At 43.0% G+C, this 16,113-nt stretch overlaps 2 long non-coding RNA genes across 2 annotated transcripts; both read right to left on the bottom strand.

The window, feature by feature from the left end:
* Nucleotides 1-4,202: 4,202 nt before the first annotated feature.
* On the bottom strand, nt 4,203-4,985 carry LOC113887020. The gene is made up of 2 exons (XR_003509632.1): nt 4,801-4,985; nt 4,203-4,619 (listed from the first exon to the last, which is right to left on the bottom strand). It is a non-coding gene; the product is annotated as an uncharacterized LOC113887020 (long non-coding RNA).
* A 10,331-nt stretch (nt 4,986-15,316) lies between these two features.
* Nucleotides 15,317-16,056, bottom strand: LOC113887271. Its single transcript, XR_003509692.1, has 2 exons — nt 15,915-16,056; nt 15,317-15,733 (listed from the first exon to the last, which is right to left on the bottom strand). It is a non-coding gene; the product is annotated as an uncharacterized LOC113887271 (long non-coding RNA).
* Nucleotides 16,057-16,113: the final 57 nt, after the last annotated feature.

Genomic DNA, 16,113 nt, shown 5'->3' with positions numbered 1-16,113 from the left:
TTGGGAAAACAGGCATCCACAAATGCGGTCTCCATCTGTCCTCTTCATTGTGGCTTGGGAGCAAGCCCCTGAGCACATGCTTCTGGAGGGGCGAGTCCGGGCTTCCCACAGACCTCCTGTTAGTCCACATAGCCCTGCAACCATGTAAGGGTGTTTCTCTTCCCTGTGTCAGACCCCAGGACTTGTGTGTCCAATATATGGCTCGAACCACTCACACCCAGGGCATATCTCCAACCATGTAATTTCCCTTATATTCTGAGTCCTCTCCCACGGGCACATGTCAGGACTTGAATCATCCTTTTCCCTTCATACCATGTTCCCTGTGGATCTTTCTTTGAGAATAAGTTTGGGAATCTTTCTGCATTTTCCAATTAGTTTTTTGAGCTAATTGTTCTACATGTTAATGGATTCTTTTTATTTCTATTCATTCGAGTATACCATGTTGCATTTCAGGTGTACAGCAAAATGATTCAGCTTTACAAATACATTTATTTGGGCTTCCCACTTGGCTCAGTTGTTAAAGAATTACCCTGCAATGAAGGAGATTTGGGTTCAATCTCTGGGTTGGGAACATATGCTCAGAGGAAAATGATGAGCTTCTCCAGTATTCTTGCCTGGAGAATCTCATGGACAGATGAACCTAGCAGGCTACAGTCCATAGGGTCACAAAGAGTAGGGCACATCGAATCAACTGAGCGTGCACAGGCACACATACATATATCTATTCCTTTACAAACTCTTTTTCCATTTATGTTGTTACAGAATTTCTAGCAGAGTTGCCTGTGGTTTTGTAGTAGGTCCTTGTGGTTATCTATTTTATATATACTGGTGTCTATATATATGTTAATCCCCAACTCCCAATTCCTCCCCCCGCCCCAACTTGCCATTTGGTAACCTTCAGCTTGGCTCTATGTAGATGTGTTTTTGATGTTCTTTGGGGGAGGCAGTTTAATCGTTTGAAGTCGTCCTACTTTTCTATTTTTGCTTTTGTTGCCTATGCTTTTGGTGTCACATACATAAAATCACTTCTAAGATCAATGTTTACAACTTCTCCAGGATGTTTTCTTCTAGTTGATGTATAATTTCAAATCTTGCATTTAAATATTTAATCCACTCTGAGTTTAGTTTTTTATGTGGTATAAGGTAAGGGTCTTCTTTCAGTCTCTTGCATTCAGATTTCTGGTTGCCCACAGCAGTTAATTGAAGAGATGGTGAGGTGAAACTTAATCATGATCATCTCAAGGCAGTAATGAGTGACAAGCCTGTAGGAAAGACACTGGAGTGAGGGACTTGGCCAGGAGAATGTAAAGTTTGGGGATTCCCACTTGATTCCCACTGATACGTGGATGTGATCCTGGGCAGATGCGTTCTGACCCTAGGCACATAGACATGTTCTTGACCTCTGCCAATCAAGGGAAACCTCTGGGCCAGCAGTATTGTGCACTCATCGTGAGTCCATGGGCGCTGCTTTGGCTTTTGCATTTGGTGTCATGCAAATGGGTGGTCGTATTACAAAGACATAGCGTTCCTCTTGATGACTGATAAAATAAGCTTCTCATTTAAGTTCCTTTGACTTCTGATCCACTTTCTAGTTTATGGTTTTTACTATATTTTCAAACAGATTCTTGGATATACTTGGCAGAAGAGAGTGATTCTCTCCCTTACAGTCTTAGATAATCCAACTTCTGATAATATTTTATATCACCACACTGTTGATTTCTAATCCGTTTACCTCTCTGGCATGCATTTCTGATAAGATACATACTCAAAAATCTATCCTACAAACTGCATGTAATGAACTGCAAATGATTAGAGAACGTGAAAATATTAATACACAAGAGAATGATTAAGTACATTTCCTTGGGAGCTGACCATTAGGCTGGCCTCAGATGGTTGCTAGTTTCTGAGTCACAGAAGATAGGATGGACACAGGCATAGAGGAAAGTAGAAGGTCTTAGGGAAATCATTGTATCCATCAATAGAGGTTGTTATGGCCACAGCTAGAGATGTCAGTTGGAATCTATTCATAGCGAACGTTTATAATTGGAAGTATAAAGAGTTTCTACTACTCTTTGTGAGTGCTAATGAGCAAATCCCCCACCCCCCATAAAACACAGCGTTTGCAATAGGACTTGTCATGTTTGAATCACAATATACTGTCCTTTTCCAGGCGAGCTACAGGTGTCTGATATTGATTTATTGCTGTTGATCTAAATGGATATACCCTTTCTCAACTCATGACTTTGTGTTTATGTTTTTCTCTTTTAATCCTAAGAGTCTTTGGATCCTTTTTAAACTCTATGCAACCTCAATTCTTTCTGCAAGGTGGCAGTATATCCACGGATATTAAAATATATACCAGTGCTACTTTAGGGAAACAAGGCTCTCTAACATCCACTTTTGGTCCACCTCAGGACGTTCCTGATAGCACAGTTGGGAAAGATTCCGCCTGCAAAACTCTAGACATCAGTTCAATTCCTGGGTAGGGAAGCTCTGCTGGAGAAGGGATAAGCTACCCACTCTAGCATTCTTTGGCTTCCCTTGTGGCTCAGCTGGTGAAGATTCCGCCTTCAGTGTGAGATGTCTGGGCTTGATCCCTGGGTTGGGAAGATCCCCTGGAGTAACGAAAGGCTACCACTCCAGTATTCTGGCTTGGAGAATTCCATGGACTGTATAGTCCATGGGGTCACCAACCGTCGGACATGACTGAGCAACTTTCACTTTCAGTTCTTCAGACCTAGCAACCTGTTACCTTCCCCTAACAGCAAGTATTTCAGTCAGTCCTGCAACAGGTCATTAAAGTGTGATAGTGTTAAATGGTGATAATATATACAGATCTGGAATCACAGCACCCACATATAATGTCTTTCTGTCCATACCATCCTGGTAGCCGCTTAACTTACTAATTTTCACAGGCATGATTGATAGTTCTCCCACTTCCTTTGAAAGGACAACAAACCCAGGGTATCCTTCACTCTTAATGATTTTAAATCACATTCAGTGACTGACTTTCAATCATCCACTGTGTCTCTCAGGAGTTAAAGTGCCAGAAAGATTTTACTAGGGAGCTGCAGTCCAGATTAAAGATACCACAGCATTGACTTAAAATCTGAACTCAACTCTTTTGATGCTGATGGTGAAACTCTGTTTTAGTTGTTTCTAATATGCTTTCTGAAAACACACGTGATTCCTCTGGTAGAGACTCTGCCTTATATATCTCCATATTTGATTGACTACTCCTTGAAACTTTCAAACACTTCAAAATTAAAGTTAACACCAAATTAAATATTCGATACTCTTCTTTTTAAACCACAAAAACTTGTAGAACTTGGATTAACAAGAGTTTATTGGGGAAGAATGTTTTATGACTGTAGTTATTTAGAAATACTAGGGGATGGTGATAAATATAAGACCAGCTTTTACAAAGTCTTCTACTAATACTTTTATCAAAAGTCTCTGTCCTGACTTCTCTGGCTGTCCAGTGGTTAGGACTCCATTCTTTCACTAAAAGGGGAACCAGTTCAATCCCTGGTCAGGGAACTACGATCCCACAAACTGCATGGTGCCCCCCACCCAAAAACAGTATCTGTGTGTCGTGATCCTGTTAGTCATCTGCACTAGGACTGGGCCACCTCCACTGCCCTGCCCTTGGGAACACATTGCTCCCACAAATTTCTTAGATAACAGTGGCCTAATTGATATTTGATCTGATCCCTCCAAACATTATTTTAATCTTTGGAGGTGCTAATTCTGGGTTTTAGTTTTATAAGCATTTTGTGCCTCCTGAGCACTTTAGTTGACAGCATAGGTGAGTGATGCCACAAAGCCCGTTAAGACGTAATTGGTCAGAAGGTGATTTCTGCCTGCCTCACTCAGGGGAAGTATGACATTCACCATCCCCATGTGAAGCCCTCTTCCCATCTGGGTTCTGGCAATCTAATCCCTAATGTCACTCCACACCCCAAACAATGGCAGTAACACCGCACCACTATTCCTTGCCCCTGAGATCTATTGTTAAGCAGGGTTATTCACATTCCGTGCAGACTCCTGACCCAGTCGAGACCTCTACTCTGTGGCTAACTGGGAATCTGAGGGTCTGTTCCCTCAGCTCTTGGGACCACACATCCCTCCCGACTCAGGTGCCTACCTCTTTACTTCCTTCCCTCCCTTCCCATCAGAAAATTCACACACACACAAATATCATCTTTTCACCATTTGATGTGTATTTTAATCGCAGCCATCAGTTTACTATGTTAGTGTGAGAGTCAGTCTTTTCCTGGTTGGCCATTTCTAAGAAAGCAGACCTCTGGAGATGCAATTCTAAACTGTCTGACCTTTTCTATTCAGTTACTGGCTGCCCAGCTTGTACTTCTCCAGGGTCTCTCATTCTGGGGTGGCTGAGCTTACCTTCTCTTTTGATTCTGCCTCCTTCTTTGACTCTGCCTCATATTTTGGTACCCTTTTCGGCTTTGATTCAGTTTCTTAGGTGCACAGGAAGAGAAAAAACAGTTTGGTTTTCTAGTTTTCTTCACCTTCTTCAACTGAGTGGCATATGATCGGATTTTCTTTCTCAAGGTTCCTTTTAGAGGTCTTCTGACCCTCATGGTTATATTCCGTGCCTTGAAAGACAAGAGAAGGGTATTGGTTTTGAGGAAAGGGTATAACATCTGAGTTGGAAGGGAGATTTCATGAAACGGGATGTGGGCTGATGAGGGCTTTTGTGGCAGGCAAGGGCAGTGTAGAGGTCTTGGGCGGCAAAGTCAATGGAGAATGTGGGGAGCATAGATGAAATCATCTTACCTTCACACTGCCTCTGTATCTCCGTAGACAAAGGGTCTTCTTTCGTCCTTTCACCCTTGGAGCACACCGCATTGGAACTCTTCTTGGCTGCCGTGAGTTCCTGGTTACCTTATGATGATAGCATGAAATGGCATAACCCAGAATCTCTGCCTCTGACCTCCCTATATATACCTTCTCAGGACAATGAGGAGCCACACGGTTCAATCTGATTGGTCAGCTAGGCACTCCCCCAGCCAATGGTGGCTTTGGGCTCTTAGACATCACAATGTACCACTGTGCCCATCAACATGGGTTAGTGGGTACTGAGGGAGGCCATGATACAACTTTCTCACCCCTGACACCTCTGTGTGTCCGATTCTGGGGAGGGGTGATTCAGGGGCATGGTGTTTCTTCTCATGACCCTCAGACTTTCCTTCAGTTTCCTTTATTCTTTGACTTATATGTCCCCCTTCAACAGTCCTGCCTCCTCCATCCCTGTATGAATCTCTACCAAACACTTTTCACTCCAAATCTGTTCCTCAGAGTTGTCTAGTCATTTCATCTTTCGACCACCCTCTTCATAGTGGAGGTTCTTGAGGGGCTTAAGGAACTTAAGAGCAAGCACTTAACATAGAAAAAGGTAATTAAGAACAGGTTGGATGTTTTTGCTACTCCAATGAGGTTTAGAGACTCCAAGACTTGGTGAATCCTCAGTCTGTTGCCGCAAGGTCTATACACCGTCTCCATAAATTTATACATCAGAGCAAAGACAGTCATGAATGTCTCCTCCAATAATATTGTTGGGGACATTTCAACTCTCATATTGAGTAGGGAAACTCAACTTGCCCCAGCTACCAGAAATACATTTCCGATTAGGAAAAAAAAAAAAAAATTAAGGTGCCAAAGGCAAGAGTTAGATGACCAATGCACCACTGTCTCTTGACTGAATCACTTCCCCAATGGTCTCTCATTGACAGTTATCATCAGGTAGGGCCCAATGTGGAGCTGACCAATAGCTGAGCAGGAGAAGTATCAGTAGGTATCTCACTGATAGTTGGTTGCTTAGTGGCAGGGCCGAGCGATGCACTGTCCAATTGCTGGGCAAGACCTGTTTCTTAGTATCAGGATGTGGAGTAATATGACAAAGCAATGGCTACCTGCTAATGGCTGTGCTCATGCTGCTCTGTTCCATAAGGATACATTGGGTCCAGTGTGCTTTAATCTTTTTGACTGACTCCTTTCCCACCGAAGATTTTGATTTCACATGCTTGTTTAATTTTGTACATCATTCTTTTCATTGTATTCACAGGCATGTCAGTCAGCAGTGCTTATCTATAGGCCCCTCTAGCACCTGCCACATGATTGCATGTGCCGCATATATTATAGCTAATATTTCAAAGCCAACAACAATGTCAAAGCCAGCCAACATTGAGAACTACTTTGACAAACCTTAACCTCACAATGATTCTTACTCTATTAACAATGTAACAGAGCACAGTGAGCACAGCCCTATGCAGTTAGCCATTGATGTGCTTCATTTCAACCCACCCTGTTCCTAGGCAGCAGGTGTAGCTCAGCCTTGCTTGGTGCCTCAGATGGCCCCATTCACAAGCAGCCAACTGTCAATGAGTGACCATTCGTTGTCCTGCTCAGCTATTGATCAGCACCACAGTGGGCCCTGCCCCCCAGTTACTGTCAAGAAGGGAGTATTTGGGAAGTGATTAAGGAAGGGTGGTGTGGTGGTCATCAGCTGGAAAATGAGAGAAGAGGCAGATTCAGGCATTTTTTAGAAGGGCCTGGAGATAAGCCACCCTTGGGCCAGTGGGTGAGCTGGAGGTCCCAGGGAATAGACTGGGGACGACATCCTGTAGTGCTCCAGAGCCCTCACTAAGGCCCTCCAGTAACCTTGGCCCAGGCCTTGAGGAGCGGTGAACCTCTCCCCCATCCCTGTGTCTGAACCCACTAGCAGTGGCCATCTTCCTGGGCCTCAGTCTCTGAGAACTGGTCTCCTCACTTGGACAGCCTGAGGAGACAGGATCTATTGAGTTGGGTGCCTGGTTCCATCAAGAATGATAGCTGGGCAGAATGTGGGAACCTTGCCCTGAGGGAGCTGCCAAATGAGATCTGTTTCTGCTTATCCAGGATGGGACACTTCAAGGTGAAAGTTGTGCCTTGAGACTTTGCCCTCTTTTGACAGGGCAAGAATGACAGAAAATAACATTCATATATAGGAACAGTATTACCTGACCATGACCTAACTTGAAGCACAAAGGATGTGACACCAAGACATCTGTAACAACTTACCACAGCTCTCCCTGACATTTGCTTTTATATGTACTTAACTGAAAACGTTCAGTAACTTTGGGTTCTTAGGGCAAGAGTCACCCACATCCTTGTATGAATCTGTAATAAACCTTTCCCTGTTCCAAACTCTAACATTTAGTTTTGATGGGCCTCATTCTGCATCAAGAACATGGATTTGTAATTTTGATAACAACCATACTGTCCAAGAGCTGCCTTGGCCTCTCTTAAACAACAGCAGAGACTGGCCAAGTGCTCACAGTCATCCATAACATACCCACTGACTAGGCTTGGCTAAACTTTAGCCATGCTTCTCTCCTCTGAACTTCAGCTTTCCCCCACACTTGAGCAAGCGCTAAGAGTCAGACATTTCTGACTCCTTTAACAGCTCTTTGTAAGAGTCAGGTCACTACAGAAAGAAACACTTCCTGTCAAACTACTCCATCATGCTGTCTGTTCATCCAGCCCCACCTTTTTCCCCATCACACACACACACACACACACACACAAACTTACAAACGCACACATAGTTGCTGCGCACCCTCCTTATCTTCCATGTTAATGAAATATCTTTTTCTGTTCCATTTTGAGACACGTTAAGAACTTGTGTTCAAAGCCTTCTCCCTATTGCAATCTGTTCATTTCATTTGTTCAGTTGTGTCCGACTGTATGCAACCTCATGGCCTGCAGCACACCAGGATTCCTTGTCCATCACCAACTCCCAGAGCTTCCTGACATTCAAGTCCATCAAATCCCCTATGCCATTCAACCATCTCATCCTCTCTCATCCCCTTCTCCTTGGCCTTCATTTCTTCCTAGATTCAGGATCTTTTCCAATGAGACAGTTCTTAGCATCAGGTGGACAAAGTACTGGAGTTGCAGCTTCATAGTCAGTGCTTCTAGTGAATAATCAGGACTGATACCACACGTCCATGGAGTGGTGGCTGCATGGGCACAGGAGGGACTAGAGGAGCTACTGCACGTTCAAGGTCAGGAGTGGTGGCAGTGAGGAGATATATCTCGTCCAAGGTATGGAGAAGTGGCTGCACTTTGCTGGAGCAGCCATGAAGAGATGCCCCACGTCCAAGGTAAGAGAAACCCACGTAAGATGGTAGGTGTTGCAAGACGGCATCAGAGGGCAGACACACTGAAACCAGAATCACAGAAATCTAGTCAGTCTAATCACACTGGAACCACAGCCTTGTCTAACTCAATGAAACTAAGCCAGGCCCTGTGGGGCCTCCCAAGTTGGGCGGGTCATGGTGGAGAGATCTGACAGAATGTGGTCCACTGGAGAAGGGAAGGGCAATCCACTTCAGTATTCTTGCCTTGAGATCCGCATGAACAGGATGAAAAGGCAAAATGATAGGACAGTGAAAGAGGAACTCCCCAGGTCAGTAGGTGCCCAATATGCTACTGGAGATCGGTGGAGAAATAACTCCAGAAAGAATGAAGGCATTGAGCCAAAGCAAAAACAATACCCAGTTGTGGATGTGACTGGTGACAGAAGAAAGGTCCAATGCTATAAAGAACAATATAGCTTAGGAACCTGCAATGTTAAGTCCATGAATCAAGGCAAATTGGAAGTGGTCAAACAGGAGATGGCAAGAGTGAACGTCAACATTCTAGGAATGAGTGAGCTAAAATGGACTGGAATGGGTAAATTTAACTCAGATGACCATTCTATCTACTACGGCAGGTAGGAATCCCTCAGAAGAAATGGAGTAGCCATCATGGTCAACAAAACAGTCCAAAATGCAGTAGCTTGATGCAATCTGCAAAATGAAAGAATGATCTCAATTCGTTTCCAAGGCAAACCATTCAATATCACAGTAATCCAAGTCTATGCCCCAACCAGTAACACTGAAGAAGCTGAAGTTGAATGGTTCTATGACGACCTACAAGACCTTTTAGTACTAACACCCAAAAAAATGTCCTTTTCATAATAGGGGACTGGAATGCAAAAGTAGGAAGTCAAGAAACACCTGGAGTAACAGGAAAATTTGGCCTTGGAATATGGAATGAAGCAGGGCAAAGACTAATAGAGTTTTGCCAAGAAAATGCACTGGTCATAGCAAACACCCTCTTCCAACAACACAAGAGAAGACTCTACACATGGACATCATCAGATGGCCAACACTGAAATCAGATTGATTATATTGTTTGCAGCCAAAGATGGAGAAGCTCTATACAGTCAGCAAAACCAAGACCAGGAGCTGACTGTGGCTCAGACCATGAAGCCTTATTGCCAATTTCAGATTTAAATTGAGGAAAGTAGGGAAAACTACTAGACCATTCAGGTATGACCTAAATCAAATCCCTTCTGATTATACAGTGGAAGTGAGAAATAGATTTAAGGGCCTAGATTTGAAAGATAGAGTGCCTGATTAACTATGGAATGAGGTTCGTGACATTGTACAGGAGAGAGGGATCAAGACCATCCCCATGGAAAAGAAATGCCAAAAAGCAAAGGGCTGTCTGGGGAGGCCTTACAAATACTTGTGAAAAGAATAGAAGTGAAAAGCAAAGGAGAAAAGGAAAGATATAAACATCTGAATGCAAAGTTCCAAAGAATAACAAGAAGAGATAAGAAAGCCTTCCTCAGTGATCAATGCAAAGAAATAGAGGAAAACAATGGAATGGGAAAGACTAGACATCTCTTCAGGAAAATTAGAGATACAAAGGGAACATTACATGCAAAGATGGGCTCGATAAAGGACAGAAATGGTATGGACCTAACAGAAGCAGAAGATATTAAGAAGGGGCGGCAAGAATACACAGAAGAACTGTACAAAACAATCTTCATGACCCAGGTAATCATGATGGTGTGATCACTGACCTAGAGCCAGACATCCTGGAATGGTGAAGTCAAGTGGGCCTTAGAAAGCATCACTACGAAGAAAGCTAGTGGAGGTGATAGAATTCCAGTCGAGCTATTCCAAATCCTGAAAGATGATGCTGTGAAAGTGCTGCACTCAATATGGCAGCACATTTGGAAAACTCAGCAGTGGCCAAAGGACTGGAAAAGGTCAGTTTTCTTTCAAATCCCAAAGAAAGGCAACACCAAAGAATGCTCAAACTACCACACAATTGCACTCATCTCACACGCTAGTAAAGTAATGCTCAAAATTCTCCAAGCCAGGCTTCAGCAATATGTGAACCGTGAACTTCCTGATGTTCAAGCTGGTTTCAGCAAAGGCAGAGGAACCAGAGATCAAATTCCCAACATCCGCTGGATCATGGAAAAAGCAAGAGAGTTCTAGAAATACATCTATTTCTGCTTTATTGACTATGCCAGTGCCTTTGACTGTGTGGATCACAATAAACTGTGGAAAATGCTGAAAGAGATGGGAATACCATACCACCTGATCTGCCTCTTGAGAAATTTGTATGCAGGTCAGGAAGCAACAGTTAGAACTGGACATTGAACAACAGACTGGTTCCAAATAGGAAAAGGAGTACGGCAAGGCTGTATATTGTCACCCTGTTTATTTAAATTCTATGCAGAGTACATCATGAGAAATGCTGGACTGGAAAAAACACAAGCTGGAATCAAGATTGCTGGGAGAAATATCAATAACCTCAGATATGCAGATAACAGCACCCTTATGGCAGAAAGTGAAGAGGAAATAAAGAGCCTCTTGATGAAAGTGAAAGTGGAGAGTGAAAAAGTTGGCTTAAAGCTCAACATTCAGACAACGAAGATCATGGCATCCGGTCCCATCACTTCATGGGAAACAGATGGGGAAACAGTGTCAGACTTTATTTTTCTGGGTTCCAAAATCACTGCAGATGGTGACTGCAGCCATGACATTTAAAGACGCTTACTCCTTAGAAGGAAAGTAATGACCAACCTAGATAGCATATTCAAAAGCAGAGACATTACTTTGCCAATAAAGGTCCGTCTAGTCAAGGCTATGGTTTTTCCTGTGGTCATGTAGGGATGTGAGAGTTGGACTGTGAAGAAGGCTGAGCGCCGAAGAATTGATGCTTTTGAACTGTGGTGTTGGAGAAGACTCTTGAGAGTCCCTTGGACTGCAAGGAGATCCAACAAGACCATTCTGAAGGAGATCAGCCCTGGGATTACTTTGGAAGGAATGATGCTAAAGCTGAAACTCCAGTACTTTGGAAGCCTCATGCAAAGAGATGACTCATTGGAAAATACTCTGATGCTGGGAGGTATTGGGGGCAAGAGGAGAAGGGGACGGCAGAGGATAAGATGGCTGGATGGCTTCACTGATTCGATGGAGGTGAGTCTGAGTGAACTCCAGGAGTTGGTGATGGACACGGAGGCCTGGCGTGCTGCAATTCATGGGGTCTCAGAGAGTCAGACACAACTGAGTGGCTGATCTGATCTGATCTGATACTTGATTTACCATGTTGTTTCAGATGTACATAAAAGAGATTCAGCTTTACATATACATGTATGTGGGCTTCCCACTTGGCTCAGTTGATAAAGAATCACCCTGCAATGAAGGAGATTTGGGTTCAATCCCTGGGTTGGGAATATATGCTCAGAGGGTCATGACAGGCCACTCCAGTATTCTTGCCTGGAGAATCTCATGGACAGAGGAATCTAGCAGGCTACAGTCCATAAGGTCACAAAGAGTAGGGCACATGTGAAGCAACTGAACTTACACAGGCACACTTACGTATATCTATTTCTTTACAAATTCTTTTTCCATTTATGTTCTTACAGAATTTCAAGCAGAGGTGCCTGTGGATTTGTGGTAGATCCTTGTTGGTTATCTATTTTATATATAGTGGTGTGTATATATGTGTTAATCCCCAACTCCCAATTCATCCCCCCCTCCGCCCCAACTTCCCATTTGGTAATCATCAGTTTGTCTTCTATGTAGATGTGTTTTTGATGTTCTTTGGGGGAGGCAGTTTAATCGTTTGAAGTAGTCCTACTTTTCTATTTTTGCTTTTGTTGCCTGTTTTTGGTGTAACATACAGAAAATCACTTCTAAGACCAATGTTCACAACTTCTCCAGGATGTTTTCTTCCAGTTGATTTATAGTTTCAGATCTTGCATTTAAATCTTTAACAACTCTGAGTTTAGTTTTATATGTGGTATAAGGTAAGGGTCCTATTTCAATCTTTTGCATTCAGATTTCTCGTTGCCCATGGCGGTTAATTGAGGAGATGGTGAGGTGAAATTTAATCATGATCATCTCAAGGCAGAAATGAGTGACAAGCCTATAGGAAAGGCACTGGAATGAGAGACTTGGCCAGGAGCATGTAAAGGTTGGGGACTCCCACTTGATTCCTGCTGATACGTGGATGTGATCCTGGGCAGATGAGTTCTGACCCTAGGCACATAGACTTGCTCTTGACCTCTGCCAAGCAAGAGAAGCCTCTGGGCCAGCAGTATTGTGCACTTATCATGATTCCATGGGCACTGCTTTGGCTTTTGCATTTGGTGTCATGCAAATGCGTGGTCTTAATACAAAGACATAGAGTTCCTCTTGACTACTGATAAAATAAGCTTCGAAGTTCCTATGACTTCTGATCCACTCTCTAGTTTATGGTTTATACTATATTTTCAAACAGATTCTTGGACAAACTTGGCAGAAGAGAATGTTTCTCTCCCTTAAAGTCTTAGATAATCCAACTTCTGATAATATTTTATATCACCACACTGTTGATTTCTTTTTTTTTTTTTTTTTGGAGTTTTGTTTGTTTTGTTTTGTTTTATTTTAGTTTAGTTTTCTTTTTCTTTTTTTTTTAATTTTATTTTAATCGATTTACCTCTCTGGCATGCATTTCTGATAAGATACATACTCAAAAATCTATCCTACAAACTGCATGTAATGAACAGCAAGTGATTAGAGAACGTGAAAAATTAATACTCAAGAGAATGATTAAGAATATTTCCTTGGGAGGTGACCATTTGGCTGGCCTCAGATGATTGCCAGTTTCTGAGGCACAGAAGATAGGATGGACACAGGCATATAGGAAAGTAGATGGTCTTAGGGAAATCATTGTATCAGTCAATAGAGGTTGTTAAGGACACAGCTAGAAAGGTCAGTTGGAATCTATTCATAGGGAACCTGTATAAGTGGAAGAACAAAGAGTTTCTCCTACTCTTTCTGAGTGCTAATGAGCAAATCCCCCACCCCCATAAAACACAGCTTTTACAATAGGACTTGACATGTCTGATTCACAATATACTGTTCTTTTCCAGGAGAGCTACAAGCATCTTATATTGATTTATTGTTGTTGATCTACTTGGATATTCCCTTTTTCAAATCTTGACTGATTATTTATGTTTTTCTATTTTAACCCTAAGAGTCTTTGGATCCTTTTTAAACTCTATGCATCCTCAATTTTCTCCAAAGTGGCAGTATGTCCATGGATATTAAAATATATACCAGCGCTACTTAGGGAAACAAGGCCCTCTAACATCCACTTTTGGTCCACCTCAGGATTTTGCTGATAGCTCAGTTGGGAAAGATTCTCCTGCAAAGCTGGAGACATTAGTTCAACTCCTGGGTAGGGAAGCTCTGCTGGAGAAGGGATAAGCTACCCACTCTAGCATTCTTTGGCTTCCCTTGTGGCTCAGCTGGTGAAGAATCCACCTTCAATGTGGGAGACCTGGGTTTGATCCCTGGGTTTGGAAGATCCCCTGGAGTAAGGAAAGGCTACCCACTCCAGTATTCTGGCCTGGAGAATTCCATGGACTGTATAGTTCATGGGGTCACCAACAGTCGGACACGACTGAGCAACTTTCACTTTTAGCTCTTCAGGCCTAGCAATCTGTTACCTTCCCCTAACAGCAAGTATTTCAGTCAGTCCTACAACAGGGCATTAAAGTGTGATAGTGTTAAATGGTGATAATATATACAGATCTGGAATCACAGCACCCACCTATATGTAGACATAAGGTCTCTCTGTCCATATCATCCTGGTAGCTGCTTTTACTGACTAATTTTCAGCAGGCAGGGTTGATAGTTCTCCCACCTCCTTTGAAAGGACAACAAACCCAAGGTATCCTTCACTTTTAATGATTTTAAATCACATTCAGTGACTGACTTTCAATCATCCACTGTGTCTCTCAGGAGTTAAAGTGCCAGAAAGATTTTACTAGGGAGCTGCAGTCCAGATAAAAGATACCGCAGCATTGACTTAAAATCTGAACTCAACTCTTTTGATGCTGATGGTGAAACTCTGTTTTAATTGTTTCTAAAATGTTTTCTGAAGGCACACTGGATTCCTCTGGTAGAGACTCTGCCTTATATATCTCCATATTTGATTGACTACTCCTTGAACCTATTTAAACACTTCAAAATGAAAGTAAATACCAAATTAAATATTCCATACTCTTCTTTTTAAACCACGAAAACTTGTAGAACTTGGATTAACAAAAGAGTTTATTAGGGAAGAATGTTTTATGACCATAGTTATTTAGAAATACTAGGGGATGGTGATAAATATAAGACCAGCTTTTACACAGTCTTATAATAATACTTGTATCAAAAGTGTCTGTCCTGACTTCTCTGGCTGTCCAGTGGTTAGGACTCCATGCTTGCACTAGAAGGGGAACTGGTTCAATCCCTGGTCAGGGAACTAAGATCCTACAACCTGCATGGTGCCCCCCACCCAAAAAAAAATTATCTGTGTGTGGTGATCCTGTGTGTCATTTGCACTGGGATTGGGCCACCTCCACTGCCCTGCCCTTGGGAGCACACTGCTCCCACCAATTTCTTAGGATAACAGTGGCCTAATTGATATTTGGTCTGTTTGCTCCAAACATTATTTTAATCTCTGGGAGTGCTAATTTTGGGTTTTCCTTGTATCTGCATTTTGTCTTCCTGAGCACCTTTACCTGACAGCACAGGTGAGTGATGCAACAGGGCCCGTTATGATCTAAGTGGCCAGGATGTGATTTCTGCCTGCCTCACTCAGGGGAAGTATGCCATTCACCATCCCCATGCTAACCCTCTTTCCATCTAGGTTTTGGCAATCTAGACCCTAATGTCATTCCACACCCCAAACAATGGCAGTAACATCACACCACTACTACTTGCCGATGAAATGAATTGCTAAGCAGGGTTATCCATCTTCCGTGCAGACTCCTGACCCAGTCCAGACCTCTACTCTCTGGCTAACTGGGGACATGAGGATCTGTTCCCTCAGCTCTTGGGACCCCCACATCTCTCCCCACTCAGGTGCCCACCTCTTTGCTTCCTTCCCTCCCTGCCCATCAGAAAATTCACACACACACAAATATCATCTTTTCACCATTTGATGTGTATTTTAATTGCAGCCATAAGTTTACTATGTTAGTGTGAGAGTCAGTCGTTTCCTGGTTGGCCATTTCTAAGACAGCAGACCTCTGGAGACACAATTCTAAACTGTCTGACCTTTTCTATTCAGTTACTGGCTGCCCAGCTTGTACTTCTCCAGGGTGTCTCATTCTGGGGTGGCTGAGCTTATCTTCTCCTTTGTTTCTGCCTCCTTCTTTGACTCTGCCTCATATTTGGTACCCTTTTTGGCTTTGATTCAGTTTCTTACGTGCACAGGAACAGAAAAAACAGTTTGGTTTTCTTGTTTTCTTCACCTTCCTCGACTGAGTGGCATATGATCGGATTTTCTTTCTCAAGGTTCCTTTTAGAGGTCTTCTGAACCTCTTGGTCATATTCTGTGCCTTGAAAGACAAGAGAAGGGTATTAGTTTTGAGGAAAGGGTATAACATCTGAGTTGGAAGGGAGATTTCATGAAAAGGGATGTGGGCTGATGAGGGCTTTTGTGGCAGGCAAGGGCAGCGTAGCAGTCTTGGGCAGCAAAGTCAATGGAGAATATAGCGAGTGTAGATGGAATCATCTTACCTTCACACTGCCTCTGTCTCTGTTGACAAAGGGTCTTCTTTCGTCCTTTCACCCTTGAAGCAAACCGCATTGCAACTCTTCTTGGCTGCTGTGGCTTCCCAGGTTGCCTTAGTCATGATGATAGCATGAAGTGGCCTAACCCAGAAGCTCTACCTCTGACTTCCCTATATATACCTTCTCAGGACAATGAGGAGCCACA

The sequence above is a fragment of the Bos indicus x Bos taurus genome, chromosome X, assembly GCF_003369695.1.
Source record: "Bos indicus x Bos taurus breed Angus x Brahman F1 hybrid chromosome X, Bos_hybrid_MaternalHap_v2.0, whole genome shotgun sequence".
In the NCBI taxonomy this organism is placed as follows: Eukaryota; Metazoa; Chordata; class Mammalia; order Artiodactyla; family Bovidae; genus Bos; species Bos indicus x Bos taurus.
This window is presented reverse-complemented; position numbering and strand designations above follow the sequence as displayed.